Genomic DNA, 23204 nt, shown 5'->3' on the forward strand with positions numbered 1-23204 from the left:
GCTTCACTTGCCACTAACTAGCCTGTTTTGTGTTCCTACAATGCTATTTATTTCACATACATACACATACAGAGACAAACACGCAGAGACACATGCAATGTATTTGTAAAAGTGAGTATCTTCTGTGGATCATCTCTAACCAACTTTGAAAGTATTAGCTAGAGCAGTAGTGCTGTATTTCTTGAACCTGGGGAGTTGTCCATATGATGTTTCTTTGAATGGGAGATATTGGTGACAATTCTGTCATCTAGATTGATTATCAGTGGCATCTGAAGAATCTTCAAACTTCGGGTAAAAATGACTGTTAGGTTCTTTTAAAAAAAAAGTGTGAAGTAGTACTCCTGGGGTATGTCCAGTCTTTCTGACCTTCTTCTTTCTTAAGCTTAAGCCTCTTTGTTGTTGTTGGTTTTTTCAAGTTCCTCTGATCCCATGAAGTTAGTAGGAGCTAGAGCTATGTGTTGATGTTTTTGGAGGGTTGCTTTTCATATATTTAGGCTTACATATCAAGTTCTCCACCAGACTGGCTTAGAAGAGGTTGAGACTGAAAATTTCCAGCAGTGGCTCGACATAGGTTCTGTCCACTTCATATCCTTCCAACCCTTCCCTCCTATGCACACACCTTTCCTTTTTATTCTCTACCATACTACACATTAGGAATAACAATAATAGGTCTTGCTTAAGGAATGCTTGCATATTTTTTTTTTGATAAACATCCCCATAAGACAAGAGCCGCTTGATCTGCTCTGTGTGTTTGAAGCCCATTGTCTGATTTCATTTTGACCTAGTTTCTTTAGGGACTGGGAGGAGAAGCGGAATTTTCAGCCTCACAGGAGATTATCAATGGATGCTTTCAGGCAGTTCTCTGCAACAAGGGCCTCAATAGTAATTACTTGCCTAAGATCCTCCATTCACTAGAAGGAGCTTATTGTTCTCCTATGGAAGAGGAAAAAAAATCTCTGTAGTTTATTGTGAAATAAGCTACCCCCAACTACAAGGACCTTGATGGCAGGTTTAGGGTTTCACTTACAGGTGTGAAGGCTTACTCTTTCTACCTCTTCTTATGGGGGAAGCCAATTTGGGATTGGCAGAATGAGAATTAGTGATTTTCAGTGTGCTCTAGGGTTTGAAGACTGACAAATGTTATCCCTAAGAGAGTTAAATACCACCAGAAATGTATGAAAACAACATACATCCCATACCCGACATAGCTGGTTCTGTGTATACAGACATGTACCTTGTGTTCTTGAGACATTCTTCAGGGGGATTTTTTTTTTGCTGGTCCTGGGGCTTGAACTCAGGGCCTGGGAACTGACCCTAAGTCTCTTTCTAATCAAGGCTCAACACACTCTACCACTTGAACCACAGTACCACTTGCGGCATTATTTTGAATAGTTTATTAGAGATGTCTTACTGGACCTGAAATGTGGTTTAGTGGTAGAGTGCTTCCCTAGCATGAATGAATTCCTTGGTACCACATAAACAAACAATTAATACGAGTCTCCCAGACTTTTCCGCCCAGGCTGACTTTGAACTGCAATCCTCAGATCTTAGTCTCTTGACAGTAGTTAGGATTACAGCCAAATGGCGCTCAGCTTTCAGTGGATTCTTATGCAAGGAGTTTATTCCTTTGTGGGTAGAAATATGATGGAGGGAGAGGGTACATGTATGAAAGAGAAGGATGAAAGGAAGGAATCAGTATGAAGGAGTGTAGCATAGGACATTGTGCCAGCACACCTGAGCTGTGCACTGTGGGGAGATAGTTGTAGTCTGTAATAGCTGGTCTAAGTGGCATGAACCCCAATTGTCAGAGTAGGCACCCACGGATGGAAGAGGTTCCTGGATGGTTCATTTTGCCCTAAGTTTTCCTGCTTTAGCAATCTGCAAAGGAAGGGTGGATGTCTTAGACTTCTGAGGTAGCCAGGGCAGTGGTATGGAGGATTTTAGGTTTCCCAGCAGCGATTATTTACCAGTCACTGGAAATATAGCTGCCTATTTCAACAGCCAGTTCATCAGCTTAAGGTCTGGAACTGTTATGTCCAGAATCCTAAAGCCATTCCTACTGAGACATAGTATATTGTGTTGGTGGCTGTTGCTGGTGGTTGTTAGATGTCTGTTTTTTTTCTCAGATGTGTATGCTGTATGATAATTTACTCAGACATCATCGGTTTCCAGCTGAGCCGTTACTGGGTTAGAACCCAGCCATTTGTGTTGAGTATGCTTGATGCCTAGAGTGTATACTGCAGGCTCAAACGCTGCTGACAGGATTTTGACTCCTGTCCTACTATACAGATTGTTGACTATTTCCAAGTAAAAGAACACATGAAAGACACTGGCGCTGGAGAGATGGAGTTCTCTGCCTTGACCATTTCCAGGAAAGGGATTTGGAGGCAGCAGATATTGGAAGGAACAGAGCAGTGAGTTCTGAGTGTGTTTGCACAGGCCAGGCCTGTCTGACTGACGGAGGCTTGAGACCCTTGGATGGGGTTTGCAGCCTCTGAGAAGATCACAGTCTTCAAAGACACATAACAACACTTAAGATGCTCTTTGTCTTTTGTCTTGTTTATTTATCTGTCTTTGAGAGGGTAAGGGGAGGCAAAGAAAGGGAAGGACAAAGGGGTAAACAAATGTAGCAATGGACACAGTGTTGAAAATGAGCTAGCTATACAACTTGTGGGTGGGGTAGGAGGGAAAACTGGGAGAGAGCTAGGGAAGGATTGACAGTATCCCAAAGGAAATGTACTGTTTGCCTGAGTTATGCAACTGTAACTCTTCTGTGTTTCTCACATTTTCAAATAAAAATGATTCTTTTTTCCAAAAGATACTTTGGAACATCCCATGTCAAGATGCTTATATCGCTTTCGTCAGGTTATTGCCTCTGGAGCAATTTAGTGTTGCTGGAAAAAAAAAACAAACCCTCAGTTAAATACCATAATGTGATTAAGGAAGCTGCTTCTGACTGTGTGAGCCAACCCTTCTTCCATTTATGAGAGTGGCTTACATTATACTGTGTACACACTGAGCCATGACATGCCTGGTTGGTGCCCCATATAATATCCGCATTGAGGGGTGTACTGTTTAAATAGATCCATGGGGTAATAAGTTTTTCTGCAGGATCTCTTACAGTGCATGAACCATAGCAGAGCTGGATTTGTATCCGTACACATTTGGCTGAATATCTTTTCTTCTCTTGGTCTTCACAAGTATCACCCGTAATATAAAAATGCTGCTTATTCTCTATAATTTGGGTTTTTTTTCAAAGCATGATTTTATGTTTAACTCTAGCCTGTCCTCAGTGTAGAATTTTCTAGAAAGTGATGGATATGATTCCTGAGGTTACTACCTCTTTTCCTCTGGGGTGGGCTGAATTCACCACAAACACACAAAGCAAATGGACAAAGTTATCACTTAAAATTGGGTATCATAGGTGAGATTAGGAAAACACGTGGTTTCTTCCCATTCTACCTGAATTTTATCTTACCCACACTTTACACTAGAAATAGTTGGAACTGGAGAATATGGATGGACCTGCCAGGTTCTTCCAGAGAGAAGCTAGTTGTAGAAGTTTTAACTGCCTGTGGGTTAACTAAGTTTAGTGGCTGTTGGAGTGTATTGATGGCTCTTCCCCAAAGAATCGCCAAGAGGCCAGAAATGTAATGACAAGAGAGGCTTGGAAATCTCTTCTGGAAGAAAGGAAGATTGGGAAGTAAGGTTCTGTTTGCCTCCCTTCCTTTCTTTCCCAACAAAATTTACTGGCCTTCTCTATACTACCAGACATACCAAAAAGTATGTACAGAGAGGTCAGAAATAATGCTTTTGGAGCCATACCAACCAGGTTTAAGAAATGTAAGCCCTCCCTGGAACTTACAGGGTCAGTAAGTAGCACCCGGTCCTGTTTGTCTCTTTTCATGCCAATGTCGTTACATTAAAATTCTTTCTCTCCCTAGATTGTGAGCTTCTTGAGGCCAAGGAAGAATGAATCTACATTAGTCAGTTATGTCTCCAGTGCCCAGTATAATGCTTAGACTCAATAAACATTTGGGAAGGTAAAATGACAATTAGATGAACCAGCCTGGTTATATTTTTAAATGAAAGACCAGAGGTGTAGATTGAAGACTGTTTGTAATCGGGAACAGTGACAGGTTTCTGAGTCTAGTGAAATGACAAGATCAGAACTGGAGTATAAGGCTACACACGTAATGAAAAGCACAGACTCTTAAGCTTAAAAAGGACCTTAAAGGATTATCCAATGCAGCATTCCATCTTGAAGTCTACATTCTTCTGTAATTTTCCCATGAGTGTTTGTTAGGTGTTTGGACACCTGCCAAGTCTTATTCTATTTTTACAATGAGCTAAAATACCCGGTGTAACTGTCATCTCTTAATTTTGCCTTTTTGAGATACCTACATGAAGTATGGGGTCTGCAGGCAAACAACTTTTATCTACTTCAAGATCAACTACCGAGGCCCAATCCCTTTGCCATGTAACTTATACACCGTTTGTTTGACCTTTCTTCATGTGACACACTTTAGCATCTTGCACTATTGTGCTAGCCAAACCCTAATAAGGCACAGTGAACCTATGTCTCTCAAAAATGCATCACTAGAAGGTGTGGACAAGATCCGGAGGTGATAAGGCTTATTATTTCCTTTAATTCTACAAACCACATTAAATGAGCTTACCTTACTAGCTTTATTAATGGCTCAATCTCACCTTTGAAACCATAGATAACTTTGCTCATGAAAACAGTATGTTCCTGATTTGGACAGAAGAACATTATGCCCTGTTGTATGTAACTTCTCCCTCGTTCTTGCCAACTCTTTTTCTCAGCCTTGTGCTTCAAAAGATGTATAGGGAATGTCCTTATGTCTTTATCCACATTGAATGATTAAAATGTTGAACTGGGACACACTTAGTTGAAAGTGTTGGGGCACGTGCTAGGTAATGTTTTTGAGGTGGATATCCACCTTAAAAATAACTCATCTCAAGTTTTAACCCTCTCCTTCATAGTATATCAGAGTATCATGAGACCTGTAAAATTCAGAGTAAAATGTAAAGTAAAAAATGTAAAGTAAGAAATGCAGAGTAAAAAATGTAAAGCCCATAATTTGGTACAGCAGTGTAATCAAAAGAAAACACGAGCTTAAGCTGATATGACCCATTCTGAGTAAAAATTGGCTGCTTCCTGGTTGATTGTACTTTCTTTGTTTAGCTTTTCATGAAGAATCAAATAAACATTTATGATTTCCCTCAAGATTTCCCAAGGTGATCTCTATAGAGCTTATGGAATCTCCTTCTTCAATCTGAATACTTGAATGACATTTGCCAGTCCCTGTCTTTTGGCCTCTCTTCCATTTTTCCATCAGAACTCAAAAGAGATTTTTGACAGGGATAAAGCATTAGTGCTCTCTGTTGTAGGGACTCATAATAGTTAGGGTTGTGATTCTGGATCTATGTTTAGTTTTACCTTAAGTCTATTGTCTGATTTTTTCCAGACCTTGACTGTTGGGGCCAGAAACTTATTTTTTTTTTTTCTGAGTTTTACATTGCAAAAGAAAGATTGTTTTACAACAAAGGTTCCAGAGCACTTCATCTTCTTGCAGCTTTCTGGTTATGTGACATGCACAAGGCCCAGTGAATTTTTCTCCCCCACTCACAAGAGTGCTTTCTCAAGAAGGGCTTCTTGAAGTAGCAAATAATAGCAATAAATAGCAAAAAAATAAAAAAGCAGATAATGGCAATAATAGCAAAAAAAAAAAAAAAAAAAAGCCAGAACACATAATCAAATCAGGAAATAGCCAAGACCTGTAACTGCAAGACCCAAGGTAGCTCTAGGGACTCAGTTGTCTTGCCAATGCCATAACAGCAGCTCAGTGACCTTCCCTCTGCCTTAATAGACAAATGCCCAGAACACACCCCTCTGCTCCTTTTTTTCTTCCCTCCCTCCCTCCCTCCCTCCCTCCCTCCCTCCCTTCCTTCCTTCCTTCCTTCATTCCATTGTTTTTCCTTCCCCTTGTCTTAAACGTCTATGTTACCAAACAACTCACAGACTTTTTTTCTATCTTGAAATATTTGGAACGCTTACTTATCTTTTGATCATACAATTTTTAGTGTTATCAGTGGGGAGTGGGCACAGAATCAGAGGAAAAAGGATGAAAAAGTGCAGCAGTGGAATGCACTGGCTGCACTGGACCTTGATGAAAGTGAACTATACAACTCACGGGTAGAGATGGAAGGGAGAGAGAGAATGAGGGATCAGATGAAACTATGCGGAAGGAAATGTATTCACTGCCTGATGTATGTAAGGTAACCCCATTGTAGATTACCTCTAAAACACTACAATAAAGTAAATTAGAGAAAAGAAAGAATACAAGAGTTTTTCTGATCTGTTGCATTTTGTTCTCTTTGTTTCTGTCTCTGACTCTTTGTCTGTCTGTCTGTCTGGCTGTCTGTCTCTCTCTTTCCCTTATTATTGCTTGATTTTTGGTGCCAATACTGGAGCTTGACTTCTGGGCCAGGGTGTTGTTCCTTAACCTTTTTGCTCAAGGCTGGTGCTCTACCATTTGAGCCTCCAGTTTATTCCTAGGTAATTGGAGATGACTATTATGGACTTTATTGTCTTGGATGGCTTTGAACTGTGTTCCTCAGATCTCAGCCTTTTGAGTAGGTAGGATTATAAGTGTGAGCTATAGTACCCAGCTTTGTATTCAGTTTCTTTCTCATTCTCCTAAGTCTTGGGTGACTTTAAAGCTGGTATCTGGAGTAATTCAGGAATGGATCTGCTCAAAGATCAAAAGTAATTGTTTGCAAACAAACAAAAAAACCTTGGTAATGTCTCTAACTCTGTAACAGTACTATGAGCAATCATTGTGTAATTCATACCCATAAGTCTCTTACTTGTAGATTTATTTTACTCTCCTCAGCCTGGATTATAGATATGCACCTGACCAAAAAATGGCTGATTCATGGGCTGACCAGCCAAGAGCTTTTCCCACACATGGATAAGAAGGGCCTAACAGATTCTCTCTCTATGATCTTAACAGAAAAATAATAAGACCAGGAACAGATATTCATAGCAGGAACAGAAAATGAAACTGCTTCCAGAGATCATGAGAGAACAGAGAAATCCTAAGTATTATTTGCCTAAGGAACAGCCAGAAAGATAAAATAATGAATGCTAATGTTTGAATGAACTTCAGGAGATTAATAGCTCTCACAGTCTTTGGACAGATATATATATATATATATATATATATATATATATATATATGTATATATATATATATATATATTATCATATATATATATATATATATATATATTATCATATACATACCTGTTTTAGCCAGGGCATGAGGAGTTGGTGGTTTTAGCTTTTGATCTTTAATCTGTTGTAGGCATTTCCTTCCTGTCCACTTGAATAGACCACCACTCTCTAACTTAACTCATTTTTGGTGGACAGCCTCTAGAGGTTACCTTGTTTCTTTGGGATACTGATGGGTATCTTCTCTGGTTCCATTGGTGATTTGCTAGAATTGGGATCTGCAATGTGCTTCAACAGCCTGTATATTGAAGGCTTGGTTCCTAGTATGTTTTACAATTTGGAGGTAGTGAAAAAAATTCTTTTTGTCAGTCATGTGCCTTTAACTCAGGGTCTGGGCACTGGCCCTGAGCTCTTTTGCTCAACAATAGAGTTCTACCACTTGGAGCCAAAGCTCTACTTCCAGTTTTTGAATGGTTAATTGGAGATAGGAGTCTCATGGGGACTTTTCTGCGTGATCTCAGTCTCCTGAGTAGCTGGGATAACAGGCGTAAGCCACTAGTGCTCAGCAGGTAGTGAAATTTGAAGAGGTGGGTCATAGTGAGCAAGTTAGGTCATTGGAAATGTACCCTTGAAGTAGATATGGAGGTCTTAGCCTATTCCTTTCTGTCTCTTTTCTTCCTGGCCACCATGAGATGAACATCTTCATTTACTCTGTTTTCTATATGATGGACTGTATGACTACTTGCTCCGAGGAAACAGGGTGAAGCAACCATGGACTGAATTCACTGAAATTGTCAACTGAAACAAACCTTTCTTCCTTTTGAGTGGATTATCTCAGGAATTGGTCACAGTAATGGAAAGTTGAGGACAGTGATGGTTTGATGTCTGTATGCTCTGCCTACTTGGCCTTTACATTTATTCTCCATAGTGCCCTATGAACTGTTGCCCACTTTTTTGCCAGTGGCTGCTGAGTAGTGCTTCATATGCTAAGTTGCTAAGTGCTGCTGTTTCTTTAGCTTCTGTGCCTAGGAGTCTCTCCCATCCCTCCCCACCCGGCCAGTCCATCAAACTTACGTTGTATTTTCCACAACCACATGAACTGCAGCTCTGGCTGTTCTTACCTTAAAATAAGATTCTCCTTTCCCCTTTGTGCTACTTCACTGCATTATCCTAAAAGAGCATCGGGGTTAAGTCCCCAGGAGCTCAAAGATGGTTCACAAGTTGATGTTTCAGTTCATTCTAAAGCCTTCATTATTAGAATCATGGTGGTCAAGGCTTCACAGAGAAGCTTTCCCCCAAGGTAAGTCATAGATAAAATGGGGTATTCAAAAACCTATCTTCAGAGCCCTTCAACACTTGATGTGTTGTTTAGGACCAAACTTGTAGGCCTGTCATTCTATTTTCTTAGGATAGTATATAAAAGGCTCTTTAACTTCACTTTCTGTGTGTAGCAGCCTTCAACCTGTCAGTAACCTCGGACTAGCTATACCTGAATAGCACCCAAGTTTCCAAGTCCCAAGCCAGAATTTTCCCCTTAGTATGTAAGAAATAAAATACACTACTAAATCCATGTACCTCACCCCCACCTGCTCACCTCAAAATAAGAAAACTAGATGGTTTTTCCTCAGCACTCTATAATTCATATTCTAACAAAAATAATTCATTCTGACAGAACTACCTTTGCACCCTTCCCAAAGACATGAAGTTTTCACTGAAACTGATTGGGGAGAGAGGAACAAATGGGTGCTTAAAAGTATTCAAATACAGGAGCTCAATTGGGACTTTGAGTGGGGCTGTGGGGAGGGGTGGGGGCTGGCAAGCTGTATGAGCAAAGCGAACCACAGCTGAGAGCATTGTGGTTCCGAAACTGGGGGAGAAAAGCCATTTGGGATTTTCAATAGAAGAATGGCTATTTTTTTTTCCCAAATTGCCACTCTCGGGGTTCACACTGCTCTTTCACTGTACCTTTTTCTTCTTTTTTTTTCTTTTCTTTTCAAGCAAGTGCTAATGATTTGGCATCCTGGCACATAGCTGTATTCTACATAAATATGTGTACTTTCAAGCCTTTACTCAAACTCAGCGTAATCCCTTTTAGGGGAAAATGTTTTTAAGGAACACAGTTATTAATTCAAGAAAGCCTTTGCTGCTTTTATTGTCACCCAAATCATACATTGTTTTCCACAGAATACTCCCATTTGTTTATATTTCCCCACAGTTTTTGTTTGGGGGGAGTTTTGTTTTGTTCTAGTGGCAGCTGAAGTGATGTGGAGTGTTTTCAGCATGAAGTTAATTAACCAAATGCTGCAACCTGGAACTCTGAACACCTGGGCTGACTTGAATTGCTCAGCATCAGTGTGGAAATCTTTGTTAACAGTGGATAGGGCAGGGTTTGGGGTAAAACAGGAAGTAGATGGTGAAAGTTGTTTTTCATTTTATTATATATATATATATGATCTTGAAGCAGGATAAAATCCAGTAAGTGTTCTACTCTTGGGTACCATTTGTTCTCAGCAGTGCCTCTCAGGTTCTGTTTGACTGATGTTATCTGTGGCTAATGTGTTTGGTTGGCAGTGACCCTGATCACTACTCCCTTTTATTTCTCTCGTCTGTGGACCTTTGGGCTTAATGAACTTAAAAAACTCAGATTTTTCAGGCACTAGTGGCTGGTGTCTGTAATTGTAGCTATTCAGAAGGGGATCATGGTTCAAAGCCAGCCAGGCACAAATAAAAAGTCACACGAAAAGCAAAATGCCAGAAGCAAAGCTATGGCTCAAGTCATAGCGTACCAGCCTTGAGAGGAAAATAGCTAAGAGAAAGCACTCAGGCCCTGAGTTCAAGCCCCAGTATCGGTGCACACACACATATAAAATAATACAAGATAAATAAAACTCAGATACTTGTAAACTAAGGAGTCAAGTCTGCTGGTCATAGGAATCACTGGGATAGTGCAATGAAGTATGAGTACTTAAATCTTTCCACTTCTCCTTTCTTGCTGCTGAGGTTCTGGATTAAAAGAAAATATGCAGAAGGGGCCACCTTTTAATACTGAATGCCATGGTACACGTCTGTGACCTCAGCAGTCTGAAGGCTGACGTAGGAGGATGGTGAGTTAGTGGCCAGTTTGTCTCAAAAACCAAACCAAAGTGTAGAACAAAGGAAACAAAATTGACCAGGAAGTGAAGCACTCTTTTACTAGTAATGGAGCCAAATACTTGGCGACTTCACATGAGGAAATGAGGCTGTGGTCTGGCACACTCATTTGAAGTGGACTTGGCTGTGGAACAACCCCATCCTTTTCTTTCACCAGCTCTTAAATTGTAAGATCTAAAACGGATCGAGGATGCCACATTTATGTTTAGCTGTGTTTCTGAGATGCATCATTAAGAACACTTGGGGGTGGATAGTGGTAGGTTGTGAGACCCTGTCCTGTGAATTATAGGGTATTTGGTTATTTCCCTGGCTTCTCCCTTCCTAGATTTCATAGCAAACTTCCACTCGTACCTTAACAGCCAAAAAAAGTCACCCAGACATTGTCAAATGTCCTTCAGATGGATGGTCCCCAGGTGTGAGAATTACTGGTTTACAAGAAGCCAACTCTACCTGGTCTAAGTATCCCAATAGTATTCAGCTGATGCAACACAGATTTAGTCATGAGTCACCAGGAGAGAAGATCGAATACGACAAAAAAATCAAGCATAAAATATGGTTGAAATTCATTAAAATAATATTTTCTAGTTGCTTTAAAATCATATGGCCTTTTTTTGAAGTCAATTACAAAAACAGTCTTACAGGATAAAATCAGACCATGGGGTTTTAAACACTTCCCAGTGATCTCAATGTCCAGCCAAATTTGATAACTAGGGCATGATATGATTTGCAAATATCCTGTGTGATGAGGAGCTTCCGGTTCTTCCTTCACATTACTACCAGTTCTTTGTAGAATTTAGCATGCATCACAATGACCTGGAAGACCAGAGTGTTCAGAAAGAAAGCTTCCCTGAATCATTAAATCTGGGATGGTCCTGCTGTTCTTAATCTCCAATGAATTCTCAAGTAGCCCTGATGGCATTGAAACAGGAGCCATACATGATGATGACAATAAAACCCATCTCTCCGTCCATCCACCATCCATTCACCTATCCAACATCCATCCACCATCTATCTATACATCCATGCATCTCTACCCACTCATCCACCATCCATCCACTTACCTACCCACTTGCCATCCAGCCAACCAGCCATCAACCCATCCATATCCCATCCATTGCTCATCATCCTCTTATTTCCCATACATCCATCATCTAGCCAGCCAGCCATCTATCCACCCATCATCAACTCACGCATCACATAACTAGCTAGCTTCTCCTAGCATTTTCTACTTCTCTCCCTTTATTTTTTTTAACTCACGATGCATTTAATTCCATTAAAAGCATTCTTATTATCATCAGCCTTAATAGTTCTCAGAAATGCCAGAATTTCCATTCAGACTTTCCCCCCCATTCTTTCATATGCTTATTCATCAAACCTGAATTTCTTCACTTACTACCATTAAAGACTTTAGGGAAAAATATAACTTAGTCTTAATTGTTTTTTTTCTTACGATTTGGTTATATATCATCAGTGGGAATTTCTTCTATTTTCTTTGCAAATGTAGCATACTATATAATACATTAAGATAGACTTTGGGAAGTTAACACTCTTAACAACCATTTTCAAACAACGCATTAATACTTTTTGATAGAAATCTTTGGAATTATATATTCAGTGTAGGATTTTTGAATTTTGTGCTAATTTTAGTCTTTTGAAATGTGCAATGCTTCATAATTTATATGTATTGAAAACTCAGTTGTTGTGCATTAAAAATTTTCAAACTCTTTGAATACCAAGGCTGTGATTAATGTGACCCTATTTAAACTCACCATCCATCCAGAAATAAAGAAAGGGCTAATGAATAAATGTTTGGTCAATGAAGTACCAGTGCTATTTAGGGAGCTTTTCTACAGGAGGACCAAAGGACATAATTTTATTAATCAGGAGGTCTCAGTTACCCCCTTGTTGGAATTAGTTGAAGCTGGGCTAACCTTGGATCTCCTCTTAAGATAGAGAGCTTCCCAAGTTAGGCTTCTGCGTTTTAAGCTATGTTGTTGTCCCTGTGCTTTGCATTTACTGTTTGATTGTGCTGAGTCTCAAAATTCGCCCTGTGAACATGAATCATAAGATGGTAATTCTGTCTGCTTTTAAATGAAGCATATTTGCTAATCTCCTCCTTATGCTATAGTAATCCTTGAAAAAACTGGAGGTCTTTAGAATCTGGACACTAATAGTGTGACTGTCCAAGTAACTGTACTTAGCTTTGGTTCTTCTTTCTGGTTGGAAAGTGAAGGGAGTTAAGACAAAATAGCTCCTTCTAGGGCTGCTCTCCTGTGAAGTGAAGTTACATATTTGGTGGGCCAATGTCCTGTGATATGGGAACTACTTCGATAAGCCTGGACTTCTTGCCATAGCCAGTAACTCACAGGGAAGACATGGTTTGGGAGAGAGAAAGACAGGTTGAGAATGTCTCCGGGCTTTACTGGATTTTTTTATTCAAATGGGACAGCATCGGCAGGGGAGAAACAATTTTAATATATGCAGAAGTACCTGTATAAATGAATATCGCTTGGCTCCAAAGGATACTAGGTTAGCCTTTTCAGTTTCACTTCAGATGAATAGAGTCTGTAAACACCCTAAGTACGGAAATGGTATCCTTAAGATGTTCCATAAGAATAAAGCTAGTAGATACAATGCCCAAGCTCCTTACCCTGGTCTTCTTCCTTCCCTTTCCTCTGAGTGGGTAAGCGTTGATGGTGGGTGGGTAGGTTGTTAGTGAGTAACTAGTGTTGTGGTGATGGGTTGTTAGTAAGCAATTAATGTTATGGTAGGTTTTGTCCAATGGCTCATGGAGAGGAGATGCAGGGCCATCAGGCAATTCCCCACCTGTGCAAATCAGTGGAAGAGAAAAACAGGTGATCAAAGATATAGGAAGAATCCCAGTGTACTACCTTGTAAATGTTTCTACAGCCTGGTTACCTGTAATCACTGTGTTTAATGCATTTTTTGAGGTTAAATGCACACACTTAAGAAATCGGGAGTTAGGATGGTACGCAAATGTAAACTTTGAAGGAAAAAAGAAAGGAACAAAGGCATTTGGTTTAGTGGACTATTTACAGGCAAACCATGTCACAACTAGAGGGCTAATCATTTTTCTAGGATGTTAGTGAGCATTGTGGTTTACAGAATGGAATCCCATGCCCATTCCTAGGATGAAAACATTAAAGAAACATGTCCAGGAAATTCCTTTTCCTTTTAATCAAGAATAAAACAGCCTATTGAGACCTGGGGAAGCATATTGGATTTCACATTTTAGTCTCCCAGATGGCAATCTATTTTACAACTGGTTGTTTCTCTAAAAGATACAAGTCTGGAGTGCTTTGGCATGGAGTTCCAGAATGGCCTTTATCATCTTGATGACAACTTTTCCAATTTAGTTAACAGTTTATTCCGTTGTAAAACTACAGTGACTCATGTAATTAAGAGGTTTCCTTCTGTGTCAACAGAGAGGGTTTTGGGAGCTCAGTAACAAGTTGGACAACTTCTTTGCTGAACTTCAAAAGAAGCCCTCAATCATGGGATAATATTTTTAGAATGTCAAAACTGGAATATGGCTGGCTGCTAATCATCCTAAAATAAAATCCTTGATTAATTACAACTAAGTTATCCAAGAGTGACAAAATTTGCTTAGGCTCATTGAAGTTTTACCAGGTTACTCTCTCCCTCAAGCCAGGTGAACAGGAAAAGTTCTTCATTGATGTTCCATTTAAAACAAACAAACAAATAAAAAGGCCCCAAAGCCTTCTGAGCTCACAAAGATGAACAGGACTCTGTTGGGAACATTTCAAAAGCCAATTAAATGGTTTTATATAAAGACAACAAAAATTGTTGACCGTTCCTAGATTTTATATCATTTTGGATTGTGGACATTTAAAAGGTGTGTATAAAATATTACTTCAGGAAAACACCAGAGAGAAATTTTGCCACAGCTGCCATTAAATGACTGGTGTTTTCTTAGAATATTAAACAAACAACAACAAAACCATTCGAATTCGAATGTAAATGAATTACAGTAACTTTTGAAGAAATACTGCAAATTACTACAAAGGCAGCAGCATGAAATCTGAAACTGAGTAGGCAGAAGAATTTCTGTATTCTCATTCCTGAGAAACTCACCTTCTAATGTTTGGGTCACAGCTTAAAATAACACCCAAGCCTGTTCCATCAGGATTCAGTTAGTGTGTGTGTGTGTGTGTGTGTGTGTGTGTGTGTGTGTGTGTTGGGGATTTAGTATACTCTGTAGCACTAAGCACAGTGCTTGGTTTGTGGGATATTTGTAACTGATGTAATTAATACATGTAACTAATCTAATGTATTAATGTAATAAATCTATCTAATAAATGTGACAAATACAATGTACTACACAGTATGTTATATCATTTATATTTATATATTAGAGTATATAACTATTACATGTTATATAAATGTAACTAATATAAATAATATAAAATATAGAAGTTAACTAATACATTAGTTACATATATAACACATAATAAGTATGTAATACTTACTATCACCCAACCTATTTCTCTAGGTTAGAAATGTATGTAATACTTTTGATAACTTTATTCAGTTGAGGCTTACCATATTATCTTACTTTACAAAGGAGGAAACTGTAGCACCAAGAGATGATTAGTACCTATGACCTCAGAGCTAGGAAGGGATCGAATCTGAATTGAAATCCCTCACTCTGTGGACTTGGAATCTGTCATCTGTATTCCTGTGGTGTGAGGCCTTTCTCACCAAATCTTCATAGGAATGGAGTAGTCTTGTCCATGATGAGTTTGTAAAGCAAGTTCACATTGTTTCATAGGGTCCTTGAGTTATTCATTAAGGCTAGGTGTAGCTATTCCTGTGTTAGAGAGAAAACAAACTTGCAGAGGTGGGTGTTTTCCCCAAAGTTACCTAGCTTGTAAGTTACAGGAGAAAAGTAAAGGTAGCAATCTGAAGATCTTCTTCCTTCGGCTCTATGCTCTATGACACAGGTGCAGTGGGTAAGGAAACTTGGATTTGGGAAAGCATTGCCATAGTTTATGCTTATTTCCAACTGCCCTCATTAATTTCTCCTATCGTTCACTTTTTCCTGGATTAGTTGTAATGGGGTGATGGGGGTTTGGCATCGAGGTTGGACCCTCTGAACAACAGCTCTTCTGAAGTTGCTCCTGAATTATCATCTGAACTATCACTATACCCACCTTCAGAAAAACTAACATCTTTGTGTTGGAATGGATTTGGGAAATCATAGCTCAAGCTAGAACAAAATTAAGTAAATCATAAATAAAGCATTGTTTCATGTTACTTAGTGACTAGGCCTTAATACTGAGGATGCTGAGCTTCAGTAGTTCCCCCTACTTTCTATTCTGGCTCAGGGAGCAAACTGCTCTCTGGTTTGAATGTTGGATCCTCCCCTTTTGGCCACTGATAGAACTGTAACCAATTTGGTCTGAATTCTCTACCTTCTTTGTTCTCAGTAGAAATCTTACTTTCTGTTGAAGTTGCCAATCATTTCTCAAAGACCTATTCTTATACATCTGATTATTTATATCCCATCTTATTCCCCAGAAGTTGAGGTTAAATTAAAGAAAATATAAAACAGTGAAAAAATGCAACTATAAAATAGAAAATAGAGATTGGAGAAGAAAAAAAGTTCCTCTAGAGCAGTGCAAGGCTGAAGAGAAACAAAACAAAACAGATTTGTTATATAGTTCCTTAGTCAGGAAACAGAATAAAAACAACACGAGAAATGTCATTATTCCTAGGATTTCAATTGCTGAAGAAGAGGAAAAAAAGCCTTCATAATCTATAAAGGAAAAATTCTCTTAGAGTTCCTTTCAGATGGTAATTCCCCATGAAAAGCTTATAGGTATTATGGTTATAAAGATGACCTTGAATCTTTCTGCCCAGCAGGGAATCAGTGAAATTAGTACTTGTAGCATACAATAAATGTAGCTCAAGGTAACAGGAACAAGTAAGACAGAAAGCTTCACTTTGATAGGAAATTGGGCAGGGAGTAGGAGGTTGTGACACATTGATTCTTGAAGTAGAGGGTAGATTTTGATTGGAGAAGAATGAAGAGATGGACATTTTGAGTGTTAGGAATAGAAGGAGCATCAGTAAAGGATCTGGCTTCTGTTTGGGGAGGCTTACAGACATAGTCATTTGGGCCAATGATGGAAGATCAATGTGGGGGAAGGTAAAACCGAGGGCAGATAACATGGGACTGCCTTTTAGGAAGCTGAGTAGTGTCTGAGGAAAGGCTGAGCCCTAATTTATGCTTGGAGAAGTGTATTCTGGCATGGGGGTGGGGAAGAAGGAGGCCTGACCAAGGCTAAGGGCTGGACAAGAGATCAGTGAGGATACTGTTGGAGTAACAGCAAAGAGTAAACACAGAATGCAAGCCAGGCACCGCTGGCTCACACCTGTTGTAATCCTACCTACTCAGGAGGTTGAGATCTGAGGATTGTGGTTTGAAGTCAGCAGGGGCAGAAAAGTCGATGGAACTTATCTATAGTTAACCACCAAAAAGCCAAAATGTGTCTGTGGCTCAAGTGGTAGAGCACAAGCATTGAGCAAAAAAGTCCAGCAACAGCACCCAGATCCTGAGTTCAAGTCCCAGGACAAGCACTCCCCCCCCCCATTTAAAAAAAAACAGAACTGGGGTTGACAGTGTCAAATCTGTTAAAGACATTGGATTCTCCTAATTTCCCCCCTGAATATTGATTGAAATGGAATCTTGCTAACTATGAGTCACTAGCTCAGAAATATTTTCCCTCTCTCCCTCCCTCCGTCCCTCCCTCCCTCCCTCCCTCCCTTCCTCTCTCTCTCCCTCCTTCCTTCCTTCCTTCCTTCCTTCCTTCCTTCCTTCCTTCCTTCCTTCCTTCCTTCCTTCCTTCCTTCCTCCCTTCCTTCCTTCCTTCCTTCCTTCCTTTTGTGTGTGTGTCAGTTCTGGGGCTTAAACTCAAGACCTGGGTCATGTCTCTTAGCTTTTCTGTGCTCAAGGCTGGCACTCTGCCACTTGAGCCACAGGCCCACTTCCAGCTTTTTGCTGGTTAATTGGAGATAAGTCTCACATACTTTCATGCCTGGGCTGACTTTGAACTATGATCCTCAGCTATCAGCCTCCAGAGTAGCTAGAATTATGAGTATGAGTCACGGGCACTTGGTTTAGAAACAATTTTCTAAGAATGTAGTCAGACCTTCAGTAATACCATCCACAACAGCACGACAAGTCAAGTGTCACCTTGATTCTACTAGGGTTGTGAATTAATGAAGCCTCCTTCTGTCTGTGCTTTGCCTCACTCACCGTTGAATGACAATAGGCAACTTTTGTTGGTTACTGTAAGACACAGCTTCTGGGGAATAAGATTCCATGCCTGGGATGTGAGGAGTTTGTACTGCCAAACTTTCCAATCAGGATGTGTGCTCAGGCTGAAGTTCAAGGACTCCTGAGCACAGACAGACAGAGTTGGAAAGAAAGCTGCAGTGGCTCAAAGATCATGGATCACCCCAAAGTATTTCTTGAAGACTTGGAAATGTGATAGTCTAAAAACAGCAGTTAAAGGGTCAACTGGGAGAAATTATGAGGTGGTTTCCTGTGACTCCCTTCAGGACAAACAACCCTACAAGAGGGACCCTCATAGGGTCAATAAATCATGGTGCCATTCCCAATTATCAGGTGATGGGAGCTGAGATTTTGTTATTGAGTAATCCTCTCATAGGTCTGTGCTGATTCAGAACTCAGTGGGGAAAAATATGGAGGGCTTTGCTCTAGTTGAAAACATACTCATTAGATTGTGGAGTCTCACTCATAATTATGAATTTGGACTTTTTCTGTTTCTGGTGATACTTTGTCTTGACAGAAGTAATAAAGTTTCTGGAGATGTGTTACAATGTTTTAGGCTCCATACTTTCAATGGGAACCCCGAAATACAAGTGAGATTCTTATCAATTCTAATTTTCTTGGACCCTTTGACTCCCTTGCTCGAGAATGAAACAGATCCTTGTGTGGTCATGTGTAAGTGTGGAATTTAGCTCATCTGGAATAGCTGATAATTTGAAAGTTGATTAAGGACTCGTGTCTAGGAATTGCCATATAGCATTACCCTTGCATTTGGTCCTATAATTGAATTGAGTATGCATCGGCATCAACTAGAGACTTTCATTAAGTAGATCTGGGATGAGGTGATTCATCCTTTTGAGCAGGCTTCCAAGTGATGGAACACAGTGAGGACAATGCTCAAGACTCCCCCTGGCCTTTCTCCATTTCTCTTTTGCATATGGCATTGAGTAATCCACAGGGCCCAGGAGTGCTACAGACCCACAGCCTCTGGTTCTTCCTTGTTCATCTTGCTGTGTACTCTTACAAGTCCAGAATTGCCTGCTCAAATGGCTTGGATGGGGGCTCCTTTTCAGAGCTTCTTTTGTTTCTTCCCCATGTCTATTTCCCTGAAGTGAATGTACTCCAGCGAAGTCAGAGGTGTGGGGCCAAGGGATGCCTCTTGTGTGTGTCTTCTGTCTGGAGCTGTTTGTGGTGTAGAGAACAGATCATATTAGTGCGTGGGTGGCTCTCCTAGCCATGCACCTTCCAGTGCAGAACTCAGAGAAGTTCAAGAATAATACATTGAACCTAGTATTCTAGCCTCAGGTTCTCTGAAGACCTGAGGGTGAATGCCCTCAGCCATGGCAATTCAGGACAATGAGGGCAGAAGTTGAGTAGGGTAGGCAGAACTCCTCTGGACTGCAGTATGTGGGCTTCCGTTTGTAACATTGCTCCTGTCCTGGAAAGGGAAAGGGTAGGTGTAGATCCTCAACAGACCCAAGTTCTGTGGTCACGGTCACGGACATTGGACATTTGGCATGTGTTTTCCTAGATACCCTGTTAGAAATCTTCCGATTTGTTAGACTGCTACATTTGGTAATCTACTTCTGTATTTCTAGTGGGTTTGAGAAACATTTCTGCCAGTATATTTGATGGGTAGACAATAGATTTGTTTGATAGAGAGTTCTGCCAATATTTTTCAATATATTTGTCAGCTGGCAAGGTCTTCTAAATGTAAGATTTTTTTTGTTTTGTTTTTGGAGGGGTGGTAGTGGGCAATTCTCTGAAGAAGAAAATAAGAAGATGGGGTTTTAGGTTCTTTAATTTTCATAAAACAAAAGAAGGGTTGGTTCTTTGAGGTTTCTTTGGTGAGGCTGAAGTTCCAAGCGGGACTTAGGTTTTAGAGGTGCAGAGGGTAACCTAGGATTGAGAGGAACAGCCATACTTGTTGGTGTTTGCTGAATATGACTTTCCATGTATTTGCACGCTTGCTAACCGCCATTCCTTTCCTGGCCACCTGAAGTCTACATTCCTTGCCATGTGGATATTAGCATGAAAACATGGGGGGGGGGGATTTAAAAGATCTTTATTCTGTCACAGAAGACAGAAAGACAGGAACTATTGGATCAATTTTTTCTTCTCTTTTTCCCTCTTTTTCTCCTTTTTTGGCAATACTGGGGTTTGAACTCAGAGCCTCACACTTGATACCACTTGAGCTCTACATGTAAGTCCTGATTTCCACTGTTTATTTGTAGGTTGGGTTCTCTCTTCCCACTCTTCACACACTCTATGCTTGCCACAGTTGTTGGAATCATAGGTGTAAGCCATCATGTTCAGTTTCTGTCTGTGGAAAATGGGGTCACAAGGACTTTTCTGTGCAGGTGCATGCGAGAGACTGTTACCCGCCCTCCCCTCCCCCCATGTAGATTGGGATGACAGGTGTATATCACTGTTATCCACCTACGTGTTGAGGAGTCTTATGAACTTCATTGCCTGGACTGGCTCTCAATCTTGATCTTCCCATTCTCAGTCTCCCAGGTAGTTAGAATGACAGGTGTAAGCTACAGTTCTCTGGCCATGGGAGCGATTTTGAACTGACCTCTTAGTTAAAGTGCTTAGTTGTCCTGCCACTATATTAGTGGCATTTTTCTTTGGTGGCTGTGGACAGTGTGGATTGGTTGTTTGTTTTTTTTTTGCTTTTTTCTTTTTGACATTTTCAAAATAGAAGTGAAATTCATAGGCTATGAGATTAATAGGATATGAGATTAATTGCTTTAAAGTGTATGATTCTCCATATTCACGATGCTATATAATCATTACCCATATCAAATTTCAAGCATCTGCATCTCCCTTAGGGAAACCCTTATTCCATTAAGCAGTAGCGCCCTCTTCCTTCAGACACTCACCCCTGACTAATCTGCTTCTTGGCCTCATGTGTATTTGTGTATTCTAGACAACTCATATCAATGAGAAGGTCATGGGTCTGATTTCCTTTGTGTAGCATAGTGTAATGTTTGAGAGGTTCATCCATGGAATAGCACGTATTTGTACTTCATTACTTTTTATGGCTGAGTTATATTCCACTGTGTAATTAATTTTGTTTGCTTATTTTTTCATTGGTGCAACTTTTTCCCGCCTTTTATCCATGAATCTTTCTGTGTTCTGTGCACATACTCACCTGATACCATTCCTGCTTTTTTGCATATGTACCTGGGAATAGAATTTGTGGGTCAGCTCTTACTTTTTTTTTTAACTTTCCAAGAAACTTCCAAAATGCCTTCCACAGCAGTCGCGTCATTGTAGATTCCTCCTGGTGCTGCTTGTGCATTTTAGTTTCTCTACATTGTTATTTATGCTTGTTACTTTCCATTTTATTGCCAGATATGCTTGTTACTTTCCATTTTATTGCCAGACATTCCAGTGGTTGTTGAAGTGGCTGTGGGCTTGCTAACATTTCCATAGTGATTGGTGATGTGCTAGTGTGTTTGTGAGCTATCTCCTGGTATCTCAGTACATGATACTACCATGTCAGGGTAAAATGCATTCATCTTCCTGTAATCCCTGCTAACTTCCTAGGGCGTCTGAGTGAGGGGAACTTCCCATCATGCCCCCCAGCAATGGTAACAAGACCTTATAGCTTTCTGAGTTTGGTTAGCTCATTCATGTAAGGTGTCTTGAATTTTCCTTTGGCATTTGTATGGACAGGTGTCATTACACTGGGCCTTATAAGGAATCACACTTGGGGACTAGTAACTTGGATTGCTCCTGGAGGGCTGCTTCAGTTCTTTCTTTATCTGGATTTCAAAGGTGTGTAACTTTGAGACTCTTACATATTTACTTGTTAGTACAACTGGAGTTTGAAGTCTGGCCTTTGAGCTTAGCTAAGCAGGTGCTCCACCGCTTGAGCCATACCCTCAGCCCACTTTGGAAAATTCAGTGATCTTGGACATTATGACTTCTATTCTTTTTGATATGCATATTATTCTTCAGTAAACATTTTACTCAATATACAAAAATGAAAGAAAGTCTAATTTGTGAAATAGGATCTCAATTTTATTGTTTACTTTTGTGACACTAGATTATGAATTCAGGCCTTTCACTGGCTAAACATAGGATCTGCCACTCAAAGCATGTCACAACTCTTTTTAATTTAGTTTTTTTAAAAAACAAAACAAAACAGAACAGGGTCTTTCTTGCTTCTGTTGGCCTGTGCTGAAGACTTCCTATTATTTATGTTCCCGATACAGCTGGTATAGCAAGAGAGGACCACAATTCATTTTCATTGGGTTAGATAGGGTCTCGAAAAGTTTTTCACCTTGGTTAGCTTCAAACTGTAATCCTCTCAATCTCAGCCCTCCAAGTTTCTGGGATTAAAAGTGGAAACCATTCTTACCTCTTTGTGCTGTCAATTTTGACATAGTGGTTGCATGGTATGAAAAAATGAGAAAGTATTAGGTCACAATAAGGGAATTAGCATGTGTGTGTGTGTGTGTGTGTGTGTGTGTGTGTGTGCGTGTGTGTGTATGTGCACCTACCTGTTCCTGTGCCTGTGTTCTAGTACTGGGGATTGAACTCAGGGCCTACATATTGACCCTTAGCTTTTTTCACTTAAGACTGGCACTGTACCACATAAGCCACAGCTCCACTTTTGGCTCTTGGGTGATTAATTGAGGCTGAGAGTCTCACAGACTTTCCTGCCATGACTAGCTTCAGACCTTCATCCTCAGATCTCAGCTTGTTGACTAACTAAGATTACAGTTGTGAGCCACCAACACCTGGTTGGGAATTGGCTTTTGATGATCTTTTTTACACTTATCATCTTACACAATCAATTGTCTCATTTGACCATCACAGAAATCTCACTAAACAGTGTCTTAGCTCTCTCTCATGCAGATGGAGAAACTGGGGCCCAGGAAGATTTAAACACTTAGCGTCGTATAAGTGTCATAAAGTCAGAGACTGACCCTCCAGAGTTCTTGCGGCCTGCTGTGTGTCTGATGCCTGCTCGATGGCCCATGACTGTTAAGTGGATGCAGGAAGACCTGCTGGACTGTGGCCCTGATGGATTTGGGCTGTGCTGATTTGGTCTGGCATATGTTCGCGGATGGCACCACTGAAGCAGAGGTGATGAGACCCCTGTCCACTCGGTTCTCACTTCCTGGAGGCTCTGAGCTGGCCTTCGGTTGGACAAGGCTGAGGGATCTTAAGAGCTACTGACAGATTGACGGCCTGTTAGCCCGAGTGCCTCCCCTGCGAGGTTCCGCTGGGCTGTTCTCATTTAGAGATGAGTGTCTGAATACGTCGTCAGCCTGGAAACTGGCAGGAATAATGGACTGGTTGGGAGACTGGATTGAACAGGATTCTAGTGAGCTGTCAAATGTGATTGCTGAAATGATTTCAAGAGGAGCTTATCAGACTGTTCAGGAACAGAGAACAGGCACACTGCATATTATTTATGGCATTCACACTCTTGCA

General features: G+C 40.4%; 1 protein-coding gene across 4 annotated transcripts in view; it reads left to right on the forward strand.

Moving 5' to 3' along the window:
- Positions 1-23204, forward strand: part of Glis3 (GLIS family zinc finger 3) — a 449742-nt gene that overhangs the window by 216774 nt on the left and 209764 nt on the right. The gene's annotated exons all lie outside the window — the stretch shown is intronic.

The sequence above is a fragment of the Dipodomys spectabilis genome, unplaced genomic scaffold, assembly GCF_019054845.1.
Source record: "Dipodomys spectabilis isolate Male_0828 unplaced genomic scaffold, ASM1905484v1 ptg000241l, whole genome shotgun sequence".
NCBI lineage: Eukaryota > Metazoa > Chordata > Mammalia > Rodentia > Heteromyidae > Dipodomys > Dipodomys spectabilis.